This window comes from Thermobia domestica, chromosome 15 (assembly GCF_964235325.1).
Source record: "Thermobia domestica chromosome 15, izTheDome1.hap1.1, whole genome shotgun sequence".
NCBI lineage: Eukaryota > Metazoa > Arthropoda > Insecta > Zygentoma > Lepismatidae > Thermobia > Thermobia domestica.
Genome location: NC_137468.1, coordinates 155,417,941 through 155,440,371, shown reverse-complemented (window position 1 = coordinate 155,440,371; position 22,431 = coordinate 155,417,941). Strand labels below are relative to the sequence as shown.

At 35.8% G+C, this 22,431-nt stretch overlaps 1 non-coding gene across 1 annotated transcript; it reads right to left on the bottom strand.

Annotated features, from left to right (window-relative positions):
• Positions 1-407: 407 nt before the first annotated feature.
• On the bottom strand, positions 408-480 carry TRNAM-CAU (transfer RNA methionine (anticodon CAU)). The gene has a single exon. It is a non-coding gene; the product is annotated as a tRNA-Met (tRNA).
• Positions 481-22,431: the final 21,951 nt, after the last annotated feature.

The window sequence follows — 22,431 nt, the reverse complement described above, 5'->3', positions numbered from 1 at the left end:
TAACAAGGAAAGCTGAAGTATTCCGTACTTAATACATTATTGTATGACAAAGATACTATTATTCTACAAGAATAAAGAATAATATGGATCAAAAATGGTTGCGGTTGGTTTGCCTTCTGGTATTTTGTTAAAATAAACAAGATTGAGATTTTGCTGGCTATGATGTATGTGTACTAAAACACTCTTATTACATTAAGATAATTTGCAGTTAATATCTAAATTAATCTTAATTTGCAGTTAATATCATCGTAGCATCAGAAATTATCAACTAAAATTTTAATATAACATATTTGGAGCAACCCTGTTTGGGACGGACCAGTCACACTTTTAATTTCCAACAGATGCCGGTGCCTGAGCTATACATTTCTACATTCATGAGCAACTGTTCTAAAGCTTATAAAAGTTAATGCCCCGGGTGAGGATCGAACTCACGACCTTGAGATTATGAGACTCACGCGCTACCTACTGCGCTACCGAGGCAACAAATAACTACTTTGAAGAAACAGAATTTGTCTCAGAATTTTTCTTCGTATTATTGCACAAATTTCATTCTAAGAGTTTGTGTAATATTCAGTCTATATTCAGTAGAGAGGTTGAGATTTGGCTCTTAGGTCTAGCCTAGGACTGGGACGATTGAAACGAAACCTGCAGAATCCATAACTCTTCGGCCTTCAATTAAAACTTGAAAATATAACATTTTCTATCTACACATACAAAGTGGGAGGAGGCAAACTGATGCCGATTTCTATATTGCTTTGAGGCAACCGTTCGGGTTTGTCATATATAATCTAACAAGACATCAATGAGGATTTTAATACAAATACGTCTTCCCAAGGAGACTTCAAGGGGCAGGGTCCCCATAATCGGCGCTCATGGTGACAGGGCATCATGCCCCTCAAAAATTGTCCGAATAGGATCAGCCCCTCTATATGTATAAATAGAAAATATTATTGTTCGTTTTTTTTTCTTTTTAAAAAGTAGGCCGTAAAGTTATGTATTCTGCAAAAGTTCGTTTCAGTCCTCACAATTCTTTTAGGTTAGACCCACGAGCCGAACCATTACCAATATAGTATAGTTACTGAAGTTAGAAAATGGTTTGAAATTGTGTGCAGCTTTACGTGGAAATGAAGTATGGAGTTACAGAATGACCAAATAAAAAATGCTATGTTAATCCTTACAATAGGTGATAATACAGATTAATTATTTATTACTATAAGCAGACTTCTTAATTAGGGAAAGCCGGCAAAATGATTCCCTTTAGATAAATTTGCCTCTAGATCTTAGCTTGAATTTCATAGTGTGACCATTGTGTACGATTATTCATTTTCTAGGGATCGTAACATTTATATTTTGGAACATATACAAGCAACATTTTGAATATTATTTCCACATAGGGTCTGTATTTGAACCTCCACAATATATTGCAAAAGGATTGTTTTGCTTTAGTTATTAGACAAAATAATCCCTCCATTGAAAATAACAGGAAAAACGTTCTAAACTTCTGCTAATGTATTTACAATAGAGTTCCTCAAATCTGGACTACATAGGACTGGACTCTGTCCGGATCACCGGAAGTCCGGATAAATTTTAATTTAAGCTTTGTCTAAGGTTTCTTTTATGTTTTTTTTTTTTTTTTTATGTGCTTCTGTTGCCCAAACTGTCATTGCTAACCGTTTGGACTCAAAAATCATCAATTTCTTTCTCACTGCGGGCGTCAAAACTTGCGCAGTGCAGAAGTACGACCATATCCTCGTGGATCTCAGACTCCGACATTCCTTTTAATTGCAGATACTTGACGACTGACCTGTACTCGATGTTTTCCATTTTCCCAACTTCTGCCATTTCACTCACTTCAAGAGTCTGTAAAAGACAAATTACTTAGAACACATTAATATAGATATAATTATTCTCTTCTAGATTCGGGCCGCGGTGGCTCAGTGATAGAGCGTTCACCTCTGGTGCTTGGGGTCCCAGGTTCGAACCCAGCCCCGGCCAAGTGAACTTTGTGTTGGACAAACACCGTATGCGTAGGTTTCCTCGGGGTTCTCCCACTTTCTTCATTACACCATTTCATTCATTACTTATCATCACCGTCTCCTTTAGCCTAACCGGCATACTCGTGGAACGTAAAATTCAAAGATTTCATTTCATTTCTTCTATTCTAGATTCTAATTTTCTATGTTAGGCTATAACTTTTCAGTCACTCCTCGTAAATTCCACTTTTTTTTTTTTTTTACTATATACATATTTAATCCCGTCGCAGAGGAATGACATTCTTTATTAGGAAAAAAATAAACTTTAAAAATGTAAACATAAAAAAGCTGCTTATGCTGAAAGATGAACAGGCTATTTCTATTGAAATTAATCGTTTGAAATTTATTAATTTCTATATTTCACTGGATATAATTCCGAACTTTAACTTTTGGCATAGTCATTTTCAAAACAGGATAAATGCGAAGTTTATTTTTGCAGATCTAATACTCAATATAAATTATATGGAAGTTCCATTGAAAGCAGGCAGGAAGAATCATCATAATCTGAGCACTTTTCGAAAGTTATTATTTATATTTAAATAACGGAGCTCCAACTAGAGCATCTACACATTGCCCTAGTTGTTCGGATTTAACATTAATGAACAATAAGCAGTCACTTGGGTCTGTTTATCATAGCTCTCTGGGTAGTGATCACTTCCCTACCATGCTTAAAATAATTTTAAAGGATTTTCATGAAAACTTGGTTATAAAAGAAATAAGTATGCACACACAGATCCAACATATTTCACATTGAATGATCAAGCGTTTCTTCCATAGTAAAATATCAAATAATTAATTTGCCATTTACTACTAATAAAAAAAATATTGAGTTCTAATCAATTACAGGGTGTTATTAAGTCTGCTATACATCGATCAATGTTATCGGGAAAAGACAAAAATGTTTACACTGTCTTCTCTTCCATCTACTCCTTAAACAAAAAAGTAATTTTCTTCAAAACAATTATTTTTTTACTTTTTAGTTTGTTTCATTTTTTTTTTTTTTTTTTTGAAAAACGAAAGCTAGTTTTTAAGAAAATAACTTTTATGTTTTTACTTGTAGTACAGTTTGTTCTATTTTGTTTGTTAACTTTATATTAAAAACTTGTTTTTAAAACATAGTTTATTTTAATTTTCAAATGTGTTATGAAAGATCGTGAAAAAAATATTGAAATTTTGTTCGGGTTTGTGAATATTAACCCCTGTGTGCTAGATAATTTCTCTTTACTCAAGAGTAAAGACGGTTGCATACGAAAACGGATGATATAGATTTTTAAACAAGAGCTTAAATTTTTGTATATACTATTATAACAATGGAATATATGGTACTGTCAAGCGTCTTATATTGCTGTACCAAAATTTCACCATCGTATGACATTGAGAAATAAAATAAATAAAGGTTGCAAGAGTGAAAGACGTACCTAAAGCATTGCAAGCTAAAGAAGAACACGTAAGAAAGCAATAGAGATACTTAACACCGCTAAAGAACAGGTTTAACTAAATTGGAAAGCAACGCAAAATCCGGCACGGTGCGGCGGCTCAGTGGTAGAGGGGTTATTGGTTTGAGCCCCGGGCAAGTAAGTTTGTGGTGGACAACATCGTGTCCGTGAGTTTTCTCGGCTTGTCCCGTTTCCTCCCACATTCTCATTTTACCAATACTTTCATTCACTTGCTTTAATCAAAATGTCTCCCTTAGCTTGACGGGCATAAACGTGAGGCTGAAAGATTTTATTTCATTTAATTTTCATTTTGCAACGTAAAATATGTGATATCTAATGTAGTGACGAACGCAAAAGTTCGCCAAGTTCTAATCAATTGCAATCAATCAAGAAAGCAATTCAATCTTACAAGTTCATATAATTTTATGCGTCTTTTACACATATGTTAATGTACGGTAGTAAATAATCATTTTTGCATAATATCTTGCTCAAGATGAGAGGTGAGCTAAAATTCCGGAATCCTCTTGTGTACGCCACTGGAACAGTAATACTAATCGTGCAGATCATTATTATAAATCGAAACTCAAATTTTGTTTGCGTTGACTCAAACACATATTTAATGAGGCTCCAAGACGACTCTTCTGTGTACGAAATATTCTTTTTAAACGAACAGTAAGCGTGTAGTAAATACATACTAGGACTTAATTACTCGAAAATTAGTTTCAAAACATAGATCCACCAGTTAATTACCGCATCGGTTAAATGGTCACCTTATATTGTATCTGTTCCAACAATGGTTATATAACCTAATATAATGTCGCCATATGTTGTTACATGTTTGGCTAGTAGGTAATGGTATGCTTTGAGCAGTCATGTGCTATTCAGATGTTAATGATCTTCTTTCGCTCATAGAGATGCAAACTGAAGTCTCAGGTAAGAGAAGGAACATTAAGTGCCAAACATCGAGAACCTTGAGTCATTCGGCTATAGTTTTTTTTTCTTTCTTTCAAATCTATTTTAGTATTGTCCTATTTAGATTTTCTCCGCTACCAGTACGCCTAACCTTCCTAAACATAACACATATAAGGCTACACTTTATGACTGTGCTAAAGTGATTTCTCACATATTTATGCTTTTATTGTGGTGCATAGCTGTTACAAAACATGAAATCAACACCGGTAAGTTTAGCAAGGTTAGTTTTTAATTTTTTCTTCTTATATGATTTATTTTACAAGATCAACTGCTACTACGGATCTGGCAACAGTTCCCAACTTCAAATCAGTGTCAACATGGGACTAGCTACGGGAGTGTGAAAATGGCGTATGTGCGAAAAGAAAAATTTGTTGTGTGTGGTTGATTCGTTTTAGTTCTGCACATGTTTTTTATAGTTCTTTTATTAATTCACTCACTTCAAAAACTTAATTAAATATTATTCAAGTGCAATAATAATAAGGAAACAATGTTTAAAATGCAAAGGATACATAAAGATATAAAATTAATCTAGCCTGAACAACAAATGACAATCAATGCATTAATATTAAAACTAACTATTCAGTTTTATTTTATTAATTCAATTTAATATTACTTTCAGTCATGTTAATAATTCAATCAATAAGATAATGTAATCATGTGAATATTAAAGTAATTAGTGGAAATAATGTAATAAGAAAATTTTGACTTAATACAAATTATTGATTAAGATTAATACAGATGGCGGCGAACTCTATTACAATGAGCAAAAAGACTACAATGGAAAATAATTATTCAATATTAACTTTAATCAATTAATGACTATGGACATTTAAGACCTGTAATCTCTGCTGTCCTGTTCTTATTATATATTATATGGATTAAAACATTTAAGCTAAAACAATTTAGCATTTGTAGCACACTAGGGCGATACATGTCTGGTGCACCTTTATTTTCACCAATAAGGTATTGATGAATGGATTAATGACTGTGGTTTTCAAAACTCAAGACAGAAGTTTGTTTTGATACACCAATGTAGATATTACAAGTAGCAAAAGTTGTTTCTCGTTATGTTTTAATGTTTTCGCTCTATGGTCATCAGTATTGAAGCTGGAAGTAGTATTAAATTTTTACCACTTCTGGTTTTAATAGAAGGATGAATGTGGAGATATAATCTACTCTTGCGACGCTGAATTGATTTCAAGAGAACGCTTCTCGCTCTCCTTGGCCGTTTTTGTTCTGATCCCTGTCAGCGGGTAGACGGATGGACATAGACGTTCCACAAGACTCCCATACTTATGCATATTAGGGATGGGCAAAACCGGTTTTTATAGAAACCGGAAACCGGTTTCTAAAAACCGAAACCCGAAAACCGACATTTCGGTCTCTCCACAAAAACAAAACGTTTCGGTTTTTCACCGAAACCGGTTTCGGTTTTCTTCAAAAGCGGTTCGGTGAAAACTTTTGGAAAACACACAAAACTATTTCTGTGGAAATGGGTTCGGATTCCTGAGAACAATGAAACACTATTCTGGTCAGAAATAGAAACTTTTACTGGAACTGGTTTTGAAGAAAACCGAAACCGAATCCGGTGAAAAACCGAACCGTTTTTTTGAAAATTTTCAAAAACCGGTTTCGTTTTTTCTAGAAACCGAAATACCGGTTTTTGTGTCCACGACTAATGCATATATATTATTGTCTTTATTCAGAAAGAAACAGTGCTTCCGAAAACGAATATGTAGCTTACTTTCTTGAGAATTTTGTATAGAAATCGTGCTTCGGATACAATGCTAGTGTTGCGCACTTATGAGACGCTGCCTACAGTACTCTCGTCTTGTCTCGTAAACTCTGTCGAATTCCCGTATCGTCTCGATTCTAGAATTTGTTCTCGTCTCGTCTCATCCCTACATTTTTCTCGACTCCAGTTTGTAAATTTAGGATTAGAAATTAGATTCAGTTTTTTCGAAATCTATGATCATATTAGCCCGTCACTTATCTATGAAGCATGACGTCCCTCGGCGGCCACACTATCCAAGGAAAGAGAAGGAAGAAAGAATTGGGGAAGGAAGGAAGCGGCTTGGGACTTGTATATTAGGTACTATCCCAGCATTTGCCTGGTGTGAATGAGAAAAATCAAGGGAAAACTTACTCAGGATGGCTGCACTGATAAAGCTTTTACATTGTTTCGACCGAGTGTCCCCACCAGGAATCGAACCCAGAACCGAAGACAATAGCGTTAGCGACTATGCTACGCGGAGCCACTTTTGGTGTTCTGATGTCCTGATTTTCTTTCTACTTTTATCTAGAAATTATCAAAATTTTTCCACTTCACGAGAGGTTCATGAAGTGAAGTGTATGATATAACAACATTAAAACTATATTTACTCTTGAGTTGCAGCAATGACTTACGTATCTTTAAAGATTTATAAATGCTCATCGTTCGTGCTCTCACTTTATCAATTTATAGTCTCTCTTTTTTTTTTTTTTTTTTTTTTACTAGGGCCATGTCACAGTAAAACAGTGTTAGAGAACTAAAAATTGGGTGAACTAATGTTCCCTACGAGACTCGAGAAATTTCTCGACTCGAAAATGAGACGAGAATTGTTGTTTCGTCTCGTCTCGAATTTGAAAATACATTTCTCGTTTCGGCTCTTGTCTCGTTTTCGAAACAAATGAAATGAAATGAAATCTTTGAGTTTTACGTCGCACGGTTATGCCGGTTAGGCTAAAGGAGACGGTGATGATGAGTAATGAATGAAATGATGGAATGAAGAAAGTGGGAGGAAACGGGAGAACCCCGAGAAAACCCACGCACACGGTGTTTGTCCACCACAAAGTTCACTTGGCGGTTACTGGGATCGAACTCAGGACCCCAAGCACCAGAGGTGAACGCTTTACCACTGAGCCACCGCGGCCCCTTTTTCGAAACAAGAATCTTCACGTGACTAGAAATTTCGCATCTTGTGGGCAACACTAATAGTGGAATACGCAGAATTTCATCAAGGGGTTTGTCCAAGAACTCAATCTCATATCCTTTCCTGCTTGTGGTTCGGGTCCAACATTATCTATGTCTTACATAGAGTTGCTGATGAAAGGGACGCAGAACTCAAATCAAATGAAAATAATATCCTCTTGAGACAAGTGTGATTTTTGAATAGTATTTAATACAATAGAAATATTTATTTGATATATCATGTGATTTAGTTTAGTAAACTTTTATTTTTCCATAATCTCTTGTTCAAAGGGGTTCAAACCCCGAACCTTCTCTTGTGTATACCATTGAACTGATCCGGTGCGAGCAGTCCCGGGTTCGATTCTCGGTGGGGGCACTCGATCGAAAAAGTGTATAAAAACGCTTTTTCAGGCCAGCCATCCTGAATGGGGTTTTCCTGAGTTTTCCTAATTCACACCAGGCAAATGCCGGGATGGTACCTAACATATAGGTCCAAGGGCGCTTACTTCCTTCCGTTTCTCCGGATAGTGTGCTCACCGAGGGACGTCATCCCTCAAACGTGACGGGCTAAATGGCCATAGATGCCGAAAGCCCAGAAATCTACCCTCCCTCCTGGGCTACGTGATCCTTGCTGATGAGCTGGTATTTCACTTAACTGGAGAAATTGTTTATAATAACTACAGGAGTTGAAGCTTAATACATATGAACTTTGAAACATATACATTTAATGTACTATAAACAATAATACATCTTAAATGAATCATAAAATTAAAATATACAAAACAACACGCCCGAACAGGGACTCGAACCCTGGACCGTTTTTTTTTCTCACTTTTTTATTGTTCTTTAAGGATTACAGAGTAATTACATATGGAATACAATATACTATAACAGCAGGAGTATTACATGATTACAGGATGAATATACAAATAATATTTACAGCATTTATACAGTAGAGAAGTGTCACACAGATATCGACAAATAGGTTACAAGAGTGCTAAAATCGTGATTTGATGGAGAGAAGTAGAATTTTACCATGCTATTTTTGAACTTCAAATATATTCAGAAAGTACAATGTCCAGGTAGTTCGCAAATAGCTTTTTCTTTCTAGCGGGCGGAAAGTGTCTGTATTGAGCGCACAAGAAATCTTGATAGTCTGTTACAAAGCGTAGTTTTGAGGATTGTAGTATGTATTCAATCGTATGAGCTGCTAACCATGTAATTGAATTGAGTTTAGTGGTTGGATAAAAGTGAAAGTCCGGTAGAACGAATATGCGAACTGTGGTAAGAGTAGGAACTGTACGGCAGATTTTGCTGACAGCTGTTTGGAATTTGAGCCATATTGTCGCTGCAGATCCACATTGAATTAAGCGATGCACAATATCATCTTCATTACCACATGTGACACAACTAGTAGTGTCACTAAATTTTAGACGGTGCTTTTTGGCATTCGTGGGGAGAAGCTCATTGACAACAGTGTACCAAGTCGATTGAACAGATCGTGGAATGTGACGAGCAAACACATTGCCCCAAATCTGGGACCAATTGTTGTTTGGATGTTTCAGTTCCATACGAGGAGGCTCAAGGTTCAGCTGGTTGAGGAGCAATATATAAAAGCACTTCACTGAAGTTATTGATGCTTGTTGTTCAGCACTCATATAAATATAATCAGCAACCACGTCTCTGAAATACCAGTAGCAACAAGAGATTGAATTAATATGGAGAGGCAAGTTTTTACCTATACGTTCGATACAATCAGCTAAGATACCATGGCTGACCCAATTTACATTGTGTTGAATATTTTCTAATGATCGAAACTTGAATAAAGCAGTAGCTTTACATTCAATATGAACAAGACCCAAACCTCCATGTCCGGTGGGTAGACATGTATATGGGTATTTGACTCTGAAGACGTGACCGTGCCAAAGAAACCAATTTCCAACACTGGTAAGACGTTTCGCAATGTGTGAGGGCATAGGTAGGATCTGGGCTAGATACCATAGTTTGGAAAATGCGAAGACATTTAGAAAATACACTCTGGACCGTAAACTGAGTTGACGGGATCTGTGAAGTGGGAGAACATGTCGCACAGTATTAACTAACTGGTTGTAATTTAACTGTATGGTTTCAGCAAGGAGAGGCGTGAAGGTTATCCCAAGGATTTTTAATTGGTCGACCGTTCGTATTTGTGTGATAAAAGAGTTCTGTACAAGTGGCAGTATTTTAGTCTTTGCACGATTTACCAGTGTGCCAGACATATTCACATAATCGTCAATGCATGCTTCTACAGAATGAAGATCCTCTTGGTCACGTAAGAACACCGTCACATCATCCGCATAACTGCAAACTTTTAATCCATTATTATGAAAAGAAATCCCTTGTATATGTGCTGCAATGTGCCAGAGTAGAGGACTAAGGGAAATAATAAAAAGGGTCATGCTCAGAGGACAGCCTTGTCGGACACTGCGTTTGATTTTTATGGGCTCACTCAAAAATCCGTTTATTTTAAGTTTTGTTTGTGCTTCATCATAGAGTACACGAATCCATCTGATGAATTTCTCTCCTATGCCAAACTTTTGTAGAAGCGCCCATAAATAGGCATGATTTACTCTATCAAATGCCTGATGGAAATCAATAGATAAAACCGCAGGAGTGCTAGAGGAAGCTTGGCAACTAGCAATTACATCCCGAATCGTTTGCAGAAGATGATAGATTTTCCTATCTCCTACACTTGCAAATTGGTATGGCCCTGCCAAGGATTCCAAATATGGTTGTAGTCTGTTATTCAAGCAGCGGGCCAGAATTTTATAGTCAGAGTTCATTAGTGTGATGGGTCGGTAATCAGTAACTAAAGTCGCAGTATTTACTTTGGGAATAAGGACTGTCACTCCTGGAGATTTATACTTTTGCACAGGCGCATCACTGAAATATTCATTGACTATGTCTGTTAATGTGTCTCCTATCAAAGGGAAGAAGCGTTGGTACCATTCTGCTGGAAGTCCATCTAGACCAGGAGATTTGTTAGAAGGGGCATTCATCACAGCAGATTCTACCTCTTCTTTCGAAATCGGGGTGTCCATCGCTCTAGCTGAATCATAATCGAGCACTGGAGAAAGGTTGTGGAAAATCTGTTGTTGGGTGTTTGCTTCGCCGCAGTCACCAAATAGGGAACTATAGTAGGTGTAAAACGCTGTTTTGATTTCAGAGAAAGAGGAAAATGTGTTTCCTTCGTCATCTTGAATGCGTGCTACTAATTTACTCGCACCACGCTTATACTCCTGTATAACATGATGTAGGGATGGCTCTTCTTCGAGGTCGAATATAGGAGATTTACTTCTGATAAGTACACCTTTCATTCTGTTTCTGGTCATGGTTAAAAGTTTTGCTTTAAATTTATTAACAGTACATAGAAGCGTACGATCAGAAAGTGCTGAATGTTGAGCATCACATAAACATCTGTAATAAAAATTGTACAGGTTACGATCATCTCGACTCTTCTCTGACGAATACCATCTGGAAAAACTAGAAACACGAGGTTTCAGATATTGATGCCACCATTCGCTGAGCGTTCGAAAATGTCGTCGTTGTGTCACCCAATAGTGCCATTTAGCTGTAAAAGCTTCACAGTAATTAGTGTCAGCGAGAAGGGAAGTGTTGAAGTGCCAGTATCCTCTACCACGTTCAATTTTGACATCAGGAATTTTCAAAGATATGGCGTATGCGTGATGATCAGAAAAGATGGTAGGAGTTACTTCTACGTCTATAATCTTTTTAGCTAGGCTGGGAGACAAATAGATACGGTCAATTCTTGAAGCTGAATTATTCCGAACGTAAGTATATCCACGTTCATGTGGACGTTTCAATGGCCAGCTGTCTTGTAAGTGAAACCCTTTAACCAGTTCATTTAAGGTAGGACAGTAGTTAAAACCAGGAGATTGGTCTTCAGGACGGAGTACGGCGTTGAAATCTCCAGCCAGTAAAAAATGGTCAGTGTTTGAGGAGAAGGCAGATGGAACATCATGTACATAAAATTCATTCCTTTCTACACGATGTTGTGATCCGGATGGTGAATACAGATTTACGAGCTTTATGCTTCCTAACGTGCCAGTCATTATTCTGCCGGTTGGGTGAAATATTTCAGGTGTGAAGTTTACGTCACTCTTGACTACTATTGCAGTACCTGTGCCATTGGTGGTGTAATTATTATAAACTGTATAAGCTGCACCGAGATTTAGCCTTTCTAAGCCAACTTCCTGTAGTAGCGCGACATCTCTATGCGACTGACTTAGAAAATCACGTAACGAAAATTCTTTCGTAGGTGACTGCAGGTTGTTAATATTGATAGTAGCTATTTTAATAGACATGATGATGAAAAAGAAAAACATTGTAGAAAAATGTAAATCGGTTTGTAAGGACATCATATTTTACACAAGCTATTGAAATCAGGAAGAATCGATATGCTGAATAGAAATATCCTACAAACTGCACTATTACTGGAAACGGAAATGTCATACAACGTTCAATGTTGTCAAGAAATTGACAAACAGGAAACAGACACGAAGCGTATACTGTACACAACTAACCTAAGGTTAGAGTACTTACTTTTTATCGGAGGAACATGTAGAAACACTATGTTCAGACTGTTGATCACTTCTCTGAGAGAGGGCTTTACTCAGTTCTTGTCGTTTGGTGCGTTTACGTTTAGTATGGTCGGGGGAACTGGGTGCACTTCTTACTGTTTCTCGTGGAGACGGGTAGGCCTGCACTTGATCATCTGCTGGAAGACTGAGAACGGGGGAAGACAGAGACGAAGCACTGAGAGTTCCTAAGATTGGTTGAATGGGGGTTGCACTTTCATCGGTAATCATGGTACTGGAATCATCTTCTGGACAAGAGGGTAAGGAAGTAACCATATTTGAAGGGGTGCCAAGTGGAGAGGGAGTTGAACGTTGAGGTTGCGGTTTTGCCTCCGGAATATCACCTGGTTGTTTGTTCAGAGAGGGGCGCTCATCAGCCTCATTATCACATGAAAAGGTTTTGTCACGATCAGCAGCACATTGAGACATGAGGGGTGGAAAATCACTGGTATTGTTGATATCAGATGACACAGGTGTTACGGTATTATGCTCACTAACATGGGAAACACAACTTTCGGACACTGAAACCTTTGGAGACATTGCAGGTAAACTTGCTTCACTTCCTCGTGGCAGAATAGGTGGGGCAAGGTTGGAAAATTTCGGAACAAAATCCGGGGGTGATGTCAAATTGGAGGGCTTTGGAACAGATACTCGTCCAGCATAACTCAAGGTACCAGAAACAGCCTGTGGGGGAGGACGGAGTGGACATGCGGAGTGTAGATGTTGGAGAGAATTGCAGCGTAAGCATGTCTTTTGTTGACCGGGATAGGTAACACAATATCTACTGTTCTGAATACTTATGAACGAAGGGATGGCATGTTTCAGTTCCATTTTGATCAACTTAGTACCTGTTCGTATAGGGTAGACATGGTCGGCTGAATAAAGTTCATCCTGTATACTATATATCTTGCCGTATTTCTCAAAGACATCCCTGACGTCATTATGTGACAACTCCAAGGGAGTAACATGCAGTTTCACTGTTAGAATGCTAACATTTGCCCAAGTTACTTTTATGTCATATGAACTTTGTGAATCGCGAAACTTTACAACACCATTTGTATCACGAAGGATTTTTTCACATAAATGTAAAGAGACCAATTTGACAAAAATACATTTACGATACATGTCCATTTCGATACTCAACACTTGATCAACAGTAAAGGCGAAGGTGTTATGCAACCACTCATGAATTACAAGAGACGTAGGGCGCTCAGAGACAGGGCCAAAATCAAACTTCAGAGTGTTTACTCGTTTGAGAGTTGACATCTTTAAATTGAGCACAGTATTCAAAAGGAAGAAAACGAAAACTTAAGAAAAGCAAAAAAAAAAAAAAAAAAACACTAGAAAAAAATTAATAGAAGCTTCACTATATCAAACAATGGGAAAACAAACACTCACACGTAGAAAGCGAGGTATTTGACAACCAAACACTACGAAGTGAATCAATCACAGAGAGCGCGCAGCACACGTCCACACACTCCAGCAACCAAACACGTTATTTTAAAAGCCTAACGCTCTACCGACTGAGCTATCCGGGCAACTGTCCGGTCATGTTCACTCCACTTTATTTTTTTAAAACCATCTCTGTAAACTAGTTTGTTCACTGATGCGTTCTATAGAATTGTCATCCACCACTGAACCATGTTGCCACTTTTTCATCGTTTAGATACTCATTTACAGTAAAACCTGTCTTCAGCGACAACTTTTGCTTAATGGAAAATGTCTAAAACTTCAAGGTAATTTTTATATGATCAATGGCTGTCTGCAAGATCTAGCAAGGAAGAATTGACCCCCCATGGATTTTCAAAAGGGGTTTAGTTCTTCGAAATCTATATCAAAACATACGAGATCTCCTTACTCACACATTGTAGTATATAATATATTTGTATTAAGTACTATAATATATTAACTTAATTAATAAAGTCATGCAATGTAAGTTGTTTTACATTAAATACCATATTCATATGTCCCAAATTTCACATAAGTAAATCCCCACGCTAAGCGGGTTTGCATATCCAGGCTCCTAACTATGAAAATATTTACGATCACTCCAACCCCAATCATTTCACAGATTCAACCTGTTGTATATAAGTTATTAGGACGTAAAATTGAATGTAATTTATACGAAAAACCCTTTTATGCATTGCAATACCTGTAACGTCCAAATATTCACCACAAACTTATAGTTGTATCGACATAAACAAACAAACAAAAAAAAGTGTGGAGCAGGAAACCACTTTACACAAAAGTCAAAAGAGGTCATTGAAGACATACGAACTGGTCGAGCGGTTTGTGTCACTAGTCTATCAATCAGAAGTTTCTGTGTTCAAACCCTGTAGAAAATATTCTTTTTTTTTCTGAAAAGTGTGTTCCTATTTTCATCAGAGGACTCAGAACATTTCTTTGAATAAATCTTTGGAAACTACTTTTCTCTCAAATTCGATTAGAAGCGAACATTATATGAATTGCTAATCTAAAATCCACAGCTGAGAACAAAATATTAAATATGTTCAATATGTCATTATTATCATTTGATTTGTAATTAAAAACTAATTATAAGCATTGACGATTTCAGAAGATTCTCCCCGGTAATGGTCAAGATATGAATGAGAAAAAACTGATAAAACATTATTAGTCTACTTTGAGCATGATCGAAAATAACTTATGGCCACGAAGGGGAAATTTATGTCGACAGGGTCTCAAATTCTCCGACGGGTCATGACCTGAAATTATCATTGTTTGAAAGGTTTCCTTAACAAATAGAATATTATATTTATTTCTCGTTCTACGTTTTGAAATGGAAAAATCATAATTTTAAATAGAATTATAATACGATAAGCATAAAGATTTATACAACTAATGAAGTAAATATTCTTGTGTAAGCTATCGATTTCTATTCGGATTAAAACTCGAATACTCGTTTGCATCAAACTTTAAAGTAATTCCTCTCTCTATATATATTTCCTACTGGAAAGCATGTTTAACTCCAATTACTTAATCAATATTTTTAATAATATATTTTTATTGTAATACTCTTACTATTCAATGTTGTATGCACTTAATTTCTGAAAGCAAAACCTCACAAATATATAATTGACTAGTAAATATTATCAAATAAATTATCATTTAGTTTACGTAAACATTGCATCGCCTGATTTGAAACTATGTATTTTAAATAATAATAATAATAATAATAATAATAATAATAATAATAATAATAATAATAATAGTAGTAGTAGTAGTAGTAATAACATCATAGCCATATCTTTATCAGAATTTCAGGCTTAGTCAATAAATGAATTCAACATATTCTCTATTCGAAGCTCTATTTAATCGAATCAGATAGAAATACGAAGAGGAACTTCGAGAACAGGTAAAAGAAAAATGTTACTTTGGTGGGTTTGGAAGTAACTTTTAAGAGTTTTTTTTTTTTTTTTTTTTTTTTTTTTACAAATTACAGACAAATGCCTTGGACACTTTTTTCTTTTCTTTAAGTTAACTGATTCACCGAACGTATCTGACATATGAGTAACTTGTCTCTATTTTCTACTCGGTTATACACGTTTTACACTCTTTTCCATTAACCTTGAACGACAAGAACACGAACACAAAAACATCCACCTAGGTATGACAGTTAAAATTCCTAACTTCCCCCACGGGGAATCGAACCCGGGACCACATACACCTGGGGCGCACGTGCTAGCCACTAGACCAGCGGGAAAAGCAAATGAAATGTATTTTGTAGTGTCTGAAGTTTATAGCTATTTCACCCTATTGTAGTATGTCTATTGATTTTTTAATGTTTACCGTATTCGTTACTTTGAGGAATGATATATATTATTGATATAGGCTTTATTACATATTCGGCCATAAATATTATATAAATTATCAGAATTATTCATGATCTTCCATGGAAATTCACTGGTGCATGCACAGTAGACAGACAGTGTAATTGGAAGATGAGTTCAACAGAGGTTATATCTTCCGCCGATTATATTTTATTTAATAACTATTTAGAAGAGATAACGAAAACGAGTCTACATAATGAAGATGGAATTTCCGTAGAAGATAGAATGGTGAGGTGTATACGGTTTGGGGTTGATATGGTTGTTGTTGCAGAATCTAAAAAGAAAATTAGTAAGATGTAGAAAACTTGAGAAAGGCTTGTGAAGAATATGGGCTGAAAATAAATGTTAGAAAGACAAAATCCATGGTGATTGAAACGAAGCGATCGGTGTGAAATATAGAAGTAGGAGCGGGAAAAAACAACAAGTGATTAGTTTTCGATATCTGAGTACTATTACTAGTGATGATATGACATGCGAACGTGAAATAAAAGCAAGGATAGAAATGGCGAAAAGAGCCTTTAGGATGGAGGAAATAGTATTTTGAGGGGACCACGAATAGAGTTGTAAAGAAAAAGACTCATAAAATGCTTCGTTTACTGTATTTTACTGTATTTATAGGACATAAACATGGACGAAACTGTAGAAACTGTTAAGAAGGAACTGTATCATGACGGATGTGCTAGAGGGTATGGTGGCAGGGAAGAGAAGGAGAGGACGAATTAGACTATATAGAAACATAATTAGGCTATTGGCGATATCAAAACAGAAAAATCGTATGTGAAGATGGAGAGGTTAACCGAAGATCGTGGAGCATGGCAGCTTCTCAGCTGCGGTAAGTGACCCGCTGGTAATGGCGGAATACTTTTGATATAATGATACTGATTATGCACAGTAGGAACAGAAATATCCACTTTACTGTCATTGCTAATACGAATCACAATGCAAATTTCTACAGGTTGTCAAAATACCTCTCTCTAAAAGCTGTAGAAAACTATCTGTTACTATGCGAGGGAAAATCATAGGTCGAGCAACAATTAGACAAATTGCCATTCAGATAGCTAGGGGTATGAGCAGTGACGAGAAAACAGTGAAGAAATTGATTTAGCGGTATGAAGAAGGTAGTGAATATTTCACATCTTGGCCAAGAAGTAGGAGACCAATAATAATAATAATAATAATAATAATAATAATAATAATAATAATAATAATAATAATAATAATAATAATAATAATAATAATAATAATAATAATCCCAGGAATTTATATTTATTTCCAGCAAGACTTTTGCATACCCTCCTAGTGCAATATGATGTTTTTGTAAAACGGCAATTATAAAATTGTCAAGCTGAATTTGAAAGTCATAATAAGTAGTGCTTTATTTATTTATTGCACAATTCTTTTATGCCAGTAGCTTTCGCCACCTTACTCGCTCTTCATGCTTACTCAGGAGGAAGCTGCGGGTCCCTAGGTTGGGAACTACTGCTTTCCACCAAGGAATTCAGACATCCTGTTAGAAATTTGTGTTCTGACCAACATCAGAAAGTTGTGTTCTTCTGTTTCTACTGCGCATGCACCAGTGAATTTCCATGGAAGATCATGAATAATTCTGATAATTAAATAATATTTATGGCCGAATATGTAATAAAACCTATATCAATAATATATATCATTCCTCAAAGTAACGAATACGGTAAACATTAAAAAATCAATAGACATACTACAACAGGGTGAAATAGCTATAAACTTCAGACACTACAAAATACATTTCATTTGCTCTTCCCGCTGGTCTAATGGCTAGCACGTGTGCCTCACGTGTATGTGGTCCCGGGTACGATTCCCCGTGGGGGAAGTTAGGAATTTTAACTGTCATACCTATGTGGATGTTTTTGTGTTCGTGTTCTTGTCGTTCAAGGTTAATGGAAAAGAGTGTAAAACGTGTATAACCGAGTAGAAAATAGAGACAAGTTACTCATATGTCAGATACGTTCGGTGAATCAGTTAACTTAAAGAAAAGAAAAAAGTGTCCAAGGCATTTGTCTGTAATTTGTAAAAAAAAAAAAACTCTTAAAAGTTACTTCCAAACCCACCAAAGTAGCATTTTTCTTTTACCTGTTCTCGAAGTTCCTCTTCGTATTTCTATCTGATTCGATTAAATAGAGCTTCGAATAGAGAATATGTTGAATTCATTTATTGACTAAGCCTGAAATTCTAATGAAGATATGGCTATGATTTTATTACTACTACTATTATTATTATTATTATTATTATTATTATTATTATTATTATTATTATTATTATTATTATTATTATTATTATTATTTAAAATACATAGTTTCAAATCAGGCGATGCAATGTTTACGTAAACTAAATGATAATTTATTTGATAATATTTACTAGTCAATTATACATTTGTGAGGTTTTGCTTTGAGAAATTAAGTGCATACAACATTGAATAGTAAGAGTATTACAATAAAAATATATTATTAAAAATATTGATTAAGTAATTGGAGTTAAACATGCTTTCCAGTAGGAAATATATATAGAGAGAGGAATTACTTTAAAGTGTGATGCAAACGAGTATTCGAGTTTTAATCCGAATAGAAATCGATAGCTTACACAAAAATATTTACTTTATTAGTTGTATAAATCTTTATGCTTATCGTATTATAATTCTATTTAAAATTATGATTTTTCCATTTCAAAACGTACAAGGAGAAATAAATGTAATATTCTATTTGTTAAGGATACCTTTCAAACAGTTAAGATTTTAGGGCATGACCTGTCGGAGAATTTGAGACCCTGTCGACATAAATTTCCTCTTCATGGCCATAAGTTATCTTCGATCATGCTCAAATGGACTAATAATGTTTTATCAGTTTTTTCTCATTCATATATTGACCATTACCGGGGAAGAATCTTCTGAAATTGTCAATGCTTATAATTAGTTTTTCACTACAAATCAAAGGATAATAATGACATATTGAACATACTTAATATTTTGTTCTCAGCTGTGGATGTTAGATTTTCAGTTCATATAATGTTCGCTTCTAATCGAATTTGAGAGAAAAGTAGTTTCCAAAGATTTATTCAAAGAAATGTTCTGAGTCCTCTGATGAAAATAGGAACACACTTTTCAAAAAAAAAAAAAAAAACGAATATTTTCTACAGGGTTTGAACACAGAAACTTCTGACTGATAGACTAGTGACACAAACCGCTCGACCAGTTCGTATGTCTTCAATGACCTCTTTTGACTTTTGTGTAAAGTGGTTTCCTGCTCCACACTTTTTTTTTTTTGTTTGTTTGTTTATGTCGATACAACTATAAGTTTGTGGTGAATATTTGGACGTTACAGGTCTTGCAATGCATAAAAGGGTTTTTCGTATAAATTACATTCAATTTTACGTCCTAATAACTTATATACAACAGGTTGAATCTGTGGAATGATTGGGGTTGGAGTGATCGTAAATATTTTCATAGTTAGGAGCCTGGATATGCAAACCCGCTTAGCGTGGGGATTTACTTATGTGAAATTTGGTCCATATGTTTGTATTTACAACTGCGCTTATGTGTATCATTTGTCACATTGGAAAAATCTTTGGATCTAATGTAAGAACGAAAAGCTTTTTAGCCTAAAGAGACCTATCATTTGAGGTTTTATCATTAAATTAATGGTGAAGATTAAATGGGGTGTTTAGTTGATTGTAGGAAACAGCTTCTCGCCATCTACTACCGTTTTTGCGCTATAGTAATCAACGTTAAATCGGAAATGGTTGGTCTGTACCACTTCCGGTTTCAATATTATGTTCTTCAATGAACATGATTCATAACTTTTGATTCTACATCCTGGCTTAAATTAATGGTGATCCATCAAGTTTTTTTTTTTTTTTTTCTGGACTCCTAAATACGTGGACGAACATTAACTCTACTTAGTTATGGTAAGCTACATTCCTTAAAGATGGATATATGAGTGTATGTATGTTCCAGCATAATTCTGGAAAACCTGAAGCAATTTCAACCAATTTGATATATGACTTATAATATGAGGAATAAATGCTGTGGAGATACGACACCTTTAACACCCGTAGGGTAAAGGTAGGAAAGGGATAACATGCGAGAATAATAAAAAATGACCGATGTTAGCATCGAATTCATAGTTTTCGGGGTCACGGAGATGAACAATGACACTCTCAGTACAATTTAAGACTCAGTTCAGAAAGAGAGAGACCTTATATACGAGGGTAGATCGGAAAGAAACGCACATTTTTTCTCACCAGATATTGCAGCTAGAATGGTGAAACTGCACGACGAGAGAGCTTGAAGTTTGCGCTACAGAGGGTATTTTGTTCTCCCGTGCAGTTCTAGCGAGAGAAGCCTGAACTACGAAACAAACAAGTCGTCCACGTGTGAAGAGAAGCGAGGTGTGGTTTGATTTTTGTGGACCGAGTAAAATTCACAGGAACATGTGTGGCGTGTATGGGGACGATTGTATGGACCGTAGCAATGTCTTCAGGGGGTGTGCATTCTTTGAAGAGGGCCGTGAGAACCTTAGTGATATGCCACGCTCCAGGCGGCCGGTAACAGCCTCAACACTTTTGGGTGGGAGGTGCTGGAGCATCCTCCGTACAGTCCTGACCTGCCACCGTCAGATTTTCATTTCTTTGGTCCCATGAAGAAATTTCTGGCCGGCCAACACTTTGCGACAGATGTGGAAGTGATCAGCAGTCCGCAGATGGCTATACTCCAACCGAACGGACTTCTACGAACAGGGCATCTTGAAGCTGGTAACACGCTGGGAGGAATGTGTTGAAAAACTGGGTGGCTATGTAGAAAAGTAGGTCAAAGATGTAAGTTCATTCGTACTTTGTTTAGTTTCGGTACATATTAAACTTTTTTTTTAAAAAAATATTGTCCATTACTTTCCAATCTCACCTCGTATATAATGTCCAAAATGAACGAGATTAATGTCGAATTCACAGTTTCCATGGTCCCTAATCTGATTGATGACAATTCCGATGTCGTTTAAGCCAAAGTTTAGTCCCAGCGTATTTCAAAATTTCCCATTTTAAGGCGGGAAATTCCAGTTGAATGTAATTTCAACCAACCCTATTGAATTTGAAAGTTGAGTTGTTGGTGTTTCTCATTCTATGTTAATACATGAAGAAAATTTTATATTTTGATTGAGTTTTCAAACTTTGTTGTAAAATTACAACGTTCAAATTGTCGTTGATAATGACACAGAATTCAATCGAAAAAGGAAAGGCAGAAACGCTAACGTTGGAAATTTTTAGGATTATAAATTAATTAATTTCGTAATAGCCTATATAAAGAGAGGCAGAGGAAGCTAAATATGCCACTCCAGGCTTCAGCCTACTCGCCGTAGGCACTCAGTGATGCCAACCTGAAACGTTATAAAATCCCATTTCGAGATGCAAAAAATTTCCTTGTTCCATCTTACTTTCTCACGTTTACTACTACTACTACTACTACTACTACTACTACTACTACTACTACTACTACTACTACTACTACTACTACTACTACTACTACTGCTGCTGCTGCTACTACTACTACTACTACTACTACTACTACTACTACTACTAATAATAATAATAATAATAATAATAATAATAATAATAATAATAATAATAATAATAAAACTTTGTATGTCGTGTGTTGATTCTTTCAATTCTTTGATGAATTTCCAATAAATTTCGATCCTCCATTATTATAAAATAGGTTGTGAATAATTATTTTTGTTAATCGAGAACAAGTATGTTTTCTTATGTTGTCAGAATTGCACTCCATACCTTTTGCACCCTCACCTTATACTGAGCTGAATAATACATTAGAATTTCGTTTTCCACATATTTCATGTGGTACGTACCGTTGGAAATTGCTTGTCGTTTGGTAATTTACTTTCTTTCATTTGTTCATTGCTTTGGTTTCTTTTTCCTTCAAATATCAGAGCACAATTTTCGTTTCTTGGTACTTGACTTTTAGGAATCACGTATGATTAAGTCACTCCTCACTAGCATGGACTTTGCTGATAACAAAGAAAAGACTTCAGACTAAAATTTGACAACACTGGCATTTTATTGATGCCTCATTATGTCTACTTTCCGCTTATAGTGCATTTTGCTGGCGTGGATTATACATACATAGTGATAAATCCCATATATGTTTCCAATTTCGGCGAAAATTCCCTTTATCCCAGTCCAAATAAATAATGTCACAAAACCTCACAAGGTGGGACTTTTCTCACGGGTTGGTATCACTGTAGGCACTACTATTCTGTAGCTCAAACTATAGAGCGTCCCACTCTTAGATTGCAGTACAGAGTAAATGGAGCGCGCTGTTGCTACATTTCTTCCGCCGTATGTTTTCTTTCGAAGAAAGAACAAGAAAGACAAAGAGTGATAAGTCTGTAAATAAATCCTTCTTAAATTCATATATTTTCAACTCTTTTGTCATTCCAATCGCGCAAATTCATTTAAAACGGCGAATTGGAGGGTACGAAATAACAGTCTAACAATTGTGTGTTAGAAGTTTTTTTT